This window comes from Elephantulus edwardii, unplaced genomic scaffold (assembly GCF_000299155.1).
Source record: "Elephantulus edwardii isolate Elephantulus edwardi_28Jun2011 unplaced genomic scaffold, EleEdw1.0 scaffold00083, whole genome shotgun sequence".
Taxonomy (NCBI): Eukaryota; Metazoa; Chordata; class Mammalia; order Macroscelidea; family Macroscelididae; genus Elephantulus; species Elephantulus edwardii.
In genome coordinates this window covers 2,211,828-2,221,064 of record NW_006399833.1, presented here as the reverse complement: position 1 = coordinate 2,221,064, position 9,237 = coordinate 2,211,828, and the positions used below count along the sequence as shown (strand labels likewise).

The following is a 9,237-nucleotide window of genomic DNA, read 5'->3' as shown; positions in this document are numbered from 1 at the left end:
GAAACCCACAGCGTCCCTTTTCAGCAGGAAGTAGCTAAGAGAATACGCCATCCCCTTTTCCTTATGAATCAGGGTGAAGTCTCTCTTAGGGAGGAGTGATAGGGAATGGCAAAGGACACACTGACAAAGGAGACTAATCAGAACTGGTTTTGACAAGCACTGTGGCAATTGGACAATTACAACAGACACTCGGGGGGGAGAAGAAGAACGAACTGGGGAGGAGGGTAGAGAAAACAGTGCAACAATGAATGAATGAAAACCCAAAATCTCTGTAAATGTTCATTGAAACTAATAAAATTTAATAATAATTAAAAAAAAGAAAAATCAAAGGGGCCAGACTCACTTGGCATTTCTTACGCTGAAAGAATTAAAAACAAATTCAAGCCTCGAGTTGCAATACTTAAGGATATTTTTGGCAGAATATTAAATGATCCAGGAAGCATTAAAAGAAGATGGGAAGAGTATACAGAGTCATTGTACCAAAAGGAATTGGCAGACACAGAAGAATTTAATGAAACAACGTATGAGCAAGAGCCTGTCATGATAAAGGAGGAAGCTCAAGCTGCTCTGAAGGATTTGGCAAAAAACAAGGTCCCAGGAATTGATAGCATACTAATTGACATATTTAAACTAACAGATGCTGCCCTAAATGTGCTCACCAAGTTGTGTCAAGAAATCTGGAGTAAAACCACTTGGCCAACTGACTGGAAGAGATCTATATTTGTTCCCATTCCCAAGAAAGGTGACCCAACAGAGTGCGGAAATTATAAAAAGTATCATTTATATTACATGCAAGCAAGATTCTTCTGAAGATTATAAAAAAAAAAACAACACACAAAAACGACTGGAACAGCACATCAACAGAAACCTGCCTGAAGTACAAACTGGGTTTAGAAGAGGCCGTGGTACTAGGGATATTATAGCTAAAGTTAGATGGATCTTGGCTGAAAACAGGGAGTACCAGAGGAATGTCTATCTCTGTTTCATTGACTATGCAAAGGCTTTTGACTATGTGGACCACAACAAACTTTGACTGACTCTGAGAAGAATAGGAATCTCAGTACAGTTAATTGTGCCTATGTAAAACTTAGACTTGGACCAGGAGACAGTCATCAGAACAGAGCATGATTCAAAATCTAGAAGGATGTTTGCCAGGGATGCATCCTATCTCCATAGTTTTTCAATCTATATGCAGAACAGATCATCTCAGAGGCTGGGCTCTATGAGGAGGAATATGACATCAGGATTAGAGGAAGATTCATCAACAACCTGTGTTATGCAGATGACACAACCCTGCTTGCTGAAACTGAGGACCTAAAACACTGCAGAAGGTCAAGGACTGCAGCCTTCAATATGGATTGAAGCTCAACATCAAGAAAACAAAGATTCTCAGCACTCTGCTGATTAACAGCATCATGATAGATGATGAAGAGATTGAGATTGTTAACAGCCTTAGTTTGCTTGACTCCACAATCAACACTTTTGGTACCAGCAGCCAGAAAATTAAATGATGAATTACATTGGGAAAGTCTGCTGTCAGAGACCTCTCCAAAGTACTAAAGAGCAACAATGTCAGTCTGGAGACTAAGGTGCACCTGATCCAGGCCATGTTGTTGTTGTTGTTGATAGGTGCTGAGTCTATTATGACTCATAGCAACCCTATGAACAAAAGTCCTGAAGCCTTTGTATAGTTATACAAACTTTGACATTTATCAAAGTTCATAGAGTTTCCAGAGGCATGTTGTTGAGGAAGTGGATGCCACTCCTGCTTCCAGTCCATGGTCTTTGCAATTACTTGCTATGCATCCAAAAACTGGACAATGACTAGGGATGATAGAAGGAGAATTGATGCCTTTGAGCTGTGGTGCTGGAGAAGAGTATTGAGAATACCATGGACTGCTAGGAAAACAAACAGATTCATCCTGGAAAGGGTTAAACCGGGTGGCTCCTTGGAGGCAAGGATTCTGGATCTTCGTCTGACATACTTTGGACATGTTGTAAGGAGGGACCGGTCCTTGGAGAGGGACATCATGCTTGGGAGGGTGGAGGGACAGAGCAAGAGAGGAAGACCCTCGATGAGATGGCTTTATTCAGTGGCTGGGGTAATAGGGTATGTGTGTCAGAGACAGCGTGTCACAGGGCCGCTGTGAGTCTCAGGCAACTCAACAACACATAACACCAACATTTCATTCATCAGATATAGTATTTTACTTAGTAGACTAAATCAACAGATCTCTCATGTTCCAGTCTCTGTTCTTATCTTTTAGCTTTGCTATTCCTTGTCTATGTGACACCAAGGGAGTCTCTACTTCTTTCTCAACTGCAAAATAGGGATGATAATCATTTAAAATATTATCTGTATAGATGTACTTTGAATCTTTTGATTGTCCATTAGATTAAAGCCTAATAGCACAGCCAGATGGTATACCTAATATAAGTATTTATGATCCTGCCACTGCTGAGGGTAAAAGACAGAAGAATTAGCTGTAAAAGGGAGTGGGCCTGGAGAGGATCAGTTTAGTCAATTAGAGAGAAGTTAAGATCTTAAATGTAGCTCTGTGGTTATCAGTAGCACGTTGTGCTGCTAATCCAAAGGCAGAGCTTCTCTGGTGGTTCAGATTCCCTCAGCGGCTCCACAGGAGAAAGATGAGCAATCTCCTCTCCTGCACATGAGCAATAATTTTTGTTTCTTCCTTAACCCAGTACAGATTGGACTTGGGGGGGGGGCGGAGTTCACTCTGTAGTAGGTTAAGGAAAACCCACATGTATTGCCAATATGCATTTTTGAAAAGCAATATAGCCAGCACCAACTGATCAGTGTTGATTCTGACTCAAGGTAACCCCAGGGGTGTCAGCGTAAGTCTATGTGCGATAGGTTTTCACTGACTGATTTTTAAAGTAGACCACCAAGAGGTCACCTCTTCTGATGTGCCTCAGGGTGCACTCAACCCTTCAACCTTTTAGCTTAAGCTCTAGTTGTCCTAGTCTGTAAGCAGTTGTATTTCTAACCCAAAGGTCACACTTCTCTGACAATCCAAATCCACCAGCCATGCCTAAGGAAGAAGATGATCACGTAGTCTCTTGTGATTTACAGGAAACCTACTGCAGGGTCAGCTATGAGTTGGTTCTGACTCAACAGACTAGACGTGAGTTTATGAGTCGACTGCAGAATGAGTTTGCTTTTCACAAGGAACATAATTTGGAATTCCTAATAAAGTTGGACTCCTGAAAAAATAATGCAAGAATGAATGGACTTCTGTTATAGAGCATAACCATAATCACCTACTGAGGCTAAGGCCTTTCCCCTTTAGATGTTAAAGTCTGTGTGAGTGGAGGCAAAGGCAGCCTTTGTATTCCAAGGGATTCGGTCAGTCACAAAATCACAGCTGCCAACTCTATGCATTAGGATTAGCTGCAGCTGTCCCAGGCTCAAAACTGATCAATAACGTGCAGTAAACAAGTATCTAGCAATAAGTGACCAGAAGCTAGCACATAGCACATAGAAATTGGCTGGCTTGTCACTCTTTGTTCACATAAGTAATAAAGCTCTGTCACAGCGGAACTAGATAAATAATACACGTGTTTTGGTAGTAGGAAACTGGTGAGGGACAAGCAGACCTTTAACAAAATGATATTTTATGGCTACAAAACTTATCTTGGTTTGACTTCACCACAAATTTTGCAGCATAAAGTATAGGGACTTTACTAGGAAAAAGATACTAATGGGAACCTAAAAGGATAAATGAATCCAGATACATCAAACCACAGCATATCCTGGCATCTATAAAATCACTTCTCTCATAGCCAGCAATCTTTCAACTACTAAGGGGTACATACACTTTTTTCTAAGCGGTCTCTGTGTTACTTCGAATGCAGAAGGCATCAGTATGTTTTGTGTTCTTCATAACAAATACCTTAAGACGTAGAAGTCAAGGCCTGCTTAATATTCTGGAACTTCTCTTCCTGTTGCCACCTTTAGAGCCACAGAAAGCCTTTTACCAGAGGCAATGAAGTGGCTCAGCAATGTTTGCCTTTCATGGGGGCGGAGGGGGAAAGAGGGAGTGGGAAGAGGGCTGAAACGGAAAGCCTGAAGGCCTTGTTTATTTGAAGAGGCTCATTAAATTTACCTTCAACATCCCATCAGTTCATGAAATGGCTTCCCTTTTTTCCTCAGGTGTTTAGAGGCCTGATGAGAGGATAGGTTTGGGACCTACATAATGTTTAGGGCATAGCATCCTGCCTTCTCTTTGTTTGAATTTAGGGCAGAGTGAAAACTTTTGAGTAAACACAGTCCAAGAAGCAAGTTAATTTATACTGATGCTTCAATATGCCCCTCGTGAGGCATATAAGCAGAGATTTTTCAAGTTCCAAGACAGAAGCAATAGTCAGTTCCTCAAGTATCAAGTTGTGCTGGGTAGCAGTGAACAAAGAATAAGCAAACTTAGAGTAGAATATAGTTTGTTTCTGAGGGGGGGAAATGTGATTAATTAATCTCACTCAAACATGAAAATCAGTATACAAATGTAGGAATAAAGCATTTATGCTCCTTGATCCTCTGGGGAATTGGATGTGCAAAATTATTACCAAGAACCACCAGTGGGAATAAAAGAATTATACTTTCATATTTTAGAGTCAGTGATTTAAAAGAAAATGACAATCCCCCAAATTATGCAATAGAATAATACATATTATTAAGAGCTTGTGTCCTATGTCCATACCTTTTCAATCTATATGTAGAACAGATCAGGAGGGAGGCTGGGCTCTGTGAGGAGAAATGTGGCATCAAGATTGGAGAAAGACTCACCAACAACCTGCGTTATGCAGATGACACAACCCTGCTTGCTAAAACTGAGGAGGACCTGAAGTGCTTGCTGCAGAAGGTCAAGGACTGCAGTCTTCAATATGGATTGAAGCTCAACATCAAGACAACAAATATTCTCACCACTGGGACAATTGGCAGCATTATGATAGATGGTGAAGAGATTGAGCTTTGGTTTGCTTGACTCCACAATAAAAAAATCTTGGCCAGGAAATCAAAGACAAATTGTTTTGGGAAAGTCTGCTGCCAGCGACCTCTCCAGATTACTGAAGGGCAATTTAGTCTTGAGACTGAAGTGCACCTGAAACAGGCCATAGTCTTTACAATTACTTGATACGTATCAGAAAGTTGGACAATGTCTAGGGATGATAAAGAACTGATGTCTTTGAAGGGTGGTGCTGGAGAAGAGTATTGACTACACCATGGACTGCTAAGAGAACAAACAGGTTCATCCTGGAAAGAGTTAAACCAGGCTGCTCCTTGGATGCAAGTATTCTGAAGCTCCGTCTGACATACTTTGGTCATGTTATAAGGAGGAACCAATCCTTGGAGAGGGACATCATGCTTGGGAGGGTGGAGGGATAGCACAAGAGAGGAAGACTCTCTATGAGATGGACTGATTCAGTGACAGGGGTAATGGGGGTAGGTGTGTCAGAGACACACAGGATAGAGCAAGCACAGGATAGAGCAGGTTTCTGGGCTATTGTACATATGGTCACAATTAGTTGCAAGTGACTTGATGGCACATAACAACAACAACAACAACAACTGTCTACAAAGTTTTATGATAGATACTAGAGATTGTTTTTGTTGATTGCCATAGAGTTGAGGTCAACTCATAGTGACTCTATGAAAAAGAGACCTAATGCCTTTCCATAGCTATCGTCGTTTCTCCAAGTTCATAGAGTTTCCAGAGGCATGTGGTTTAGGAAGTGGATGCCACTCCTGCTTCCCAACCTGTCTTACAACTGGGAGCTCCACAAAACACTGTCCACAATGGGAAACCATTATGGTATTTGATATCCTCATGGCACAAGGTTCAGCATCACAGCAAACCCGGGTTACCTCATACAGCACATTGACAAAGAGTGATGTGCAAAGTGAAGAATGTTCCTCCAGATATAACAGCACTAAGTGTCATTTAGCAGTGGTTAAGTGGCTCCACGGTCAACACTCTTGGCACCAGCAGCCAGGAAATCAAAAAACGTATCACGATGGGAAAGTCTGCTGTTAGGGACCTCTCTACAGTACTCAAGAGCAACGGTGTCTCTCTGGAGACTTAGGTGCACCTAATACAGGACATGGTCTTTGCAATCACTTGTTATGCATCAGAGAGTTGGACAATGACTAGGGAAGATAGAAGGAGAATTGATGCCTTTGAGCTGTGGTGCTGAAGAAAAGTATTGAATGTACCCTGGACTGCCAGGAAAACAAACAGATTCATCCTGGAGAGGGTTAAACCAGGCTACTCCTTGGAGGCAAGGATTCTGGGGCTTTGTCTGCCATATTTTGGACATGTTGTAAGTAGAGACAGGTCCTTGGAGAGAGACATCATGCTTGGTAAGGTGGAGGGACAGCGCAGGAGGGGAAGACCCTCTAATGAGGTGGATTGACTCAGTGACTGGGGTAATCGGGATGGGTGTGTCAGAGGCCATGCGATTGGCATAGGCTTTAGGATTGTTGTACATAGGGTCGCTATGAGTCGCAAACGACTCGACGGCACATAACAACAACAACAGCAACAAGTGTTGTCAAGTCAAATATGACTCAGAGTAAGCTTTGCACAAAAGACCCGAACTCTATTCTATAATTAACATCATTTCTGTACATTTATAAGAGAGTCTGAGCTCTGGTGACCTAGTGGCAAGAAGCTGCACTGCAATCTCAGAGGTACACGGTTTGAATCCACCAGATGCTCTGCTGGAGAAGGAGGAACAATCTCCCCCTGTATCAGTCAGATCTGATTTGACGGCTGTTGTTGTTGTTGTTGTTATGTGCCGTCAAGTCGTTTGCGACTCATAGCGACCCTATGTAGAACAGCCCTAAACCGTGCTGTATCCCGTGCCAATCTCATTGCCTCTGACACCCATCCCGATTACCCCAGTGACTGAATCAATCCACCTCATAGAGGGTCTTCCCCTCCTGCGCTGTCCCTCTACTCTACCCAGCATGATGTCCCTCTCTAAAGACCTGTCTCTCCTTACAACATGTCCAAAGTATGTCAGGCGAAGCCCCAGAATCCTTGCCTCCAAGGAGCACCAATCCTAATGCCACACTTCTCCTCATAGAGCCCGGCCTCTCGAATAATCTGCTCTGCATACAGGTTGAAAAGGTATGGAGATAGGACACATCCCTGGCGTACACCCTTCCCAATTTTGAACCGTGCAGTGTTGCCCTGCTTTGTTCTGACGACTGCCTCTTGGTCCAAGTATAGGTTTCGCATTAGCACGATTAAATATTCTGGGATTCCCATTCTTCTCAGAGTCAGCCAAACACAAAAAATAATGAAATAAAATAAAAAAACAAACAAACAAGAAAACTTAAGAAAAAAAAACTGCCCCAAGAGAGTCTGTAGAGTTTCCAGAGGCATCTAATTTAGGAAGTGGATGCCACTCCTGATTCCCAACATGAATCAATCTGGAGGCTCATCCAAGCACAATGGGTAACCATTATGATATTGGACACCCCTATGGAATAGCATCACAGCAACTCCAAGTTGTTCAGTACAGCAAATAGAGAAATGGTGGCTGTGTCTTTAGCAACAGGGCCCTTGCCCTTAAGGAACTCAGTCTCCTGGGTTAAATTATGTCAAGGAATGTTTTGCTAGCCCCTTCTCTTTTTTTTTCTTCTTCTTTTTTTGGCATATAAGCATCTACATTGTTAGTAATATAAACAAAAATTGAAAGCATAGTCTAATATCACGTGTCTAAGGGAGAAGATCATCATGAAGAATGCAAAAGGTCATTGCAAAGATAGAGGAGGAAGAAAAGACTGAGATAGATGTTAGATGAGACTCTGAATATCGATCCTTGGAGGCATACTTTGCCTCTGTCTCATATACTTTGGGCATGTTGCTAAGAGGGGCCAGTTCTTGGAGAAGGACATTCTGCTTGGAAGAGTGGAAGGTCAGCGCAGGAAAGACCCTAGATGAGTTGGATTGACACAGTGACTGGGGTGATAGGGGCAGCTGTGTCGGAAATAGTATGACTAGCTCAGGATAGGGCAGAGTTCAGAGGTATGAGTCACAGGTGACTCGACTGTACATAACAACACAGTAACAACAACAATGGAGAAGAGAAGAAATACTAGTTTTATCTTCTTGTCATCAAGTCAATTCTAATTCATAGTGACTCTGTGACATGATATTAATTTTATCTTGTCTTTGCGTCTACATATTGTGATGTAATCCGCATTGCTCTTTGTAGTCTTTGATTTTCATCAAGACTGCTTGGCTTTGTTAAGCGAGTCATGGGTTGTTAATGAGACTTCCTTCAATCCTGGTGCCACATTCTTCTTCATGTAGTCTAGGTTCTCAAATTATTTGGTCAGCCTATAGATTGAATAAGAGGAAATGATACAATCCTGCTGCACACTTTTCCTGATTTTAAATCAGGGATTATCTTCTTATTCTCGTCAAGTAGCAGCCTTTTAGTCTGTCTACAGGTTCCCTATGAGCACAACGTTATTTCTAATTTTTTATGATCCAGGCAAGTCAAATGCATTTGTATAGTCAATAAAAGACAGAAAAGTATTTTTCCAATATTCTCTGTCTTCAACTAAGGCCCACTGACTGACATCAGCAATGAAGTGATTTTCCTTGTTTCATGGCCTCTTCTGAATACAATTTAAAAATATGATAATTGCTTCTCAATGTACTGCTGGAATTGTCTTTTAATTATCCTCAGGAAAATAGTAGTTGCATGTGATCTTAATGAGTTGGATGATTTCTATATTCTGTCGGGACACCTTTCTTTGGAAAGAGCATGGATATGGATTTCATACAGTCAGTTGACAAGGTAGTTGCCTTCCAAATTTCTTGGCATAGATGAATGAGCACATCCAGGGATGCATTTGTTTATTGAGGCATCTCAATATTCTTCCATCAATTCCCGGATTCTTGTTTTTAACTAATGCTTTCAGTGCAGCCTGGACTTCCTCAAATGGTGGAAATAGTTCAGTGACTGTATTCATTCCATCTTCTTTTTGTTTCCTGTGTCATTTACTATTTGCCCTGATAATCCTTCACTATTGCAACTCTTGGCTTGAATTTTTCCTTTAGTTCTTTCAGCTTGATAAATGCTAAGCATGCTCTTTTTTTAAAATTTAGTTTGTTTATTTTTCATTTCAATGAACATCTACAGAGATTTTGGAATTCCATTCATTCATTGTTGCACCCTTCTCCCCGCACAAACCCCTCC

General features: G+C 41.6%; 1 protein-coding gene across 1 annotated transcript in view; it reads right to left on the bottom strand.

Annotated features, from left to right (window-relative positions):
- Nucleotides 1–9,237, bottom strand: part of RNF128 (ring finger protein 128, E3 ubiquitin protein ligase) — a 232,474-nt gene that overhangs the window by 120,585 nt on the left and 102,652 nt on the right. The gene's annotated exons all lie outside the window — the stretch shown is intronic.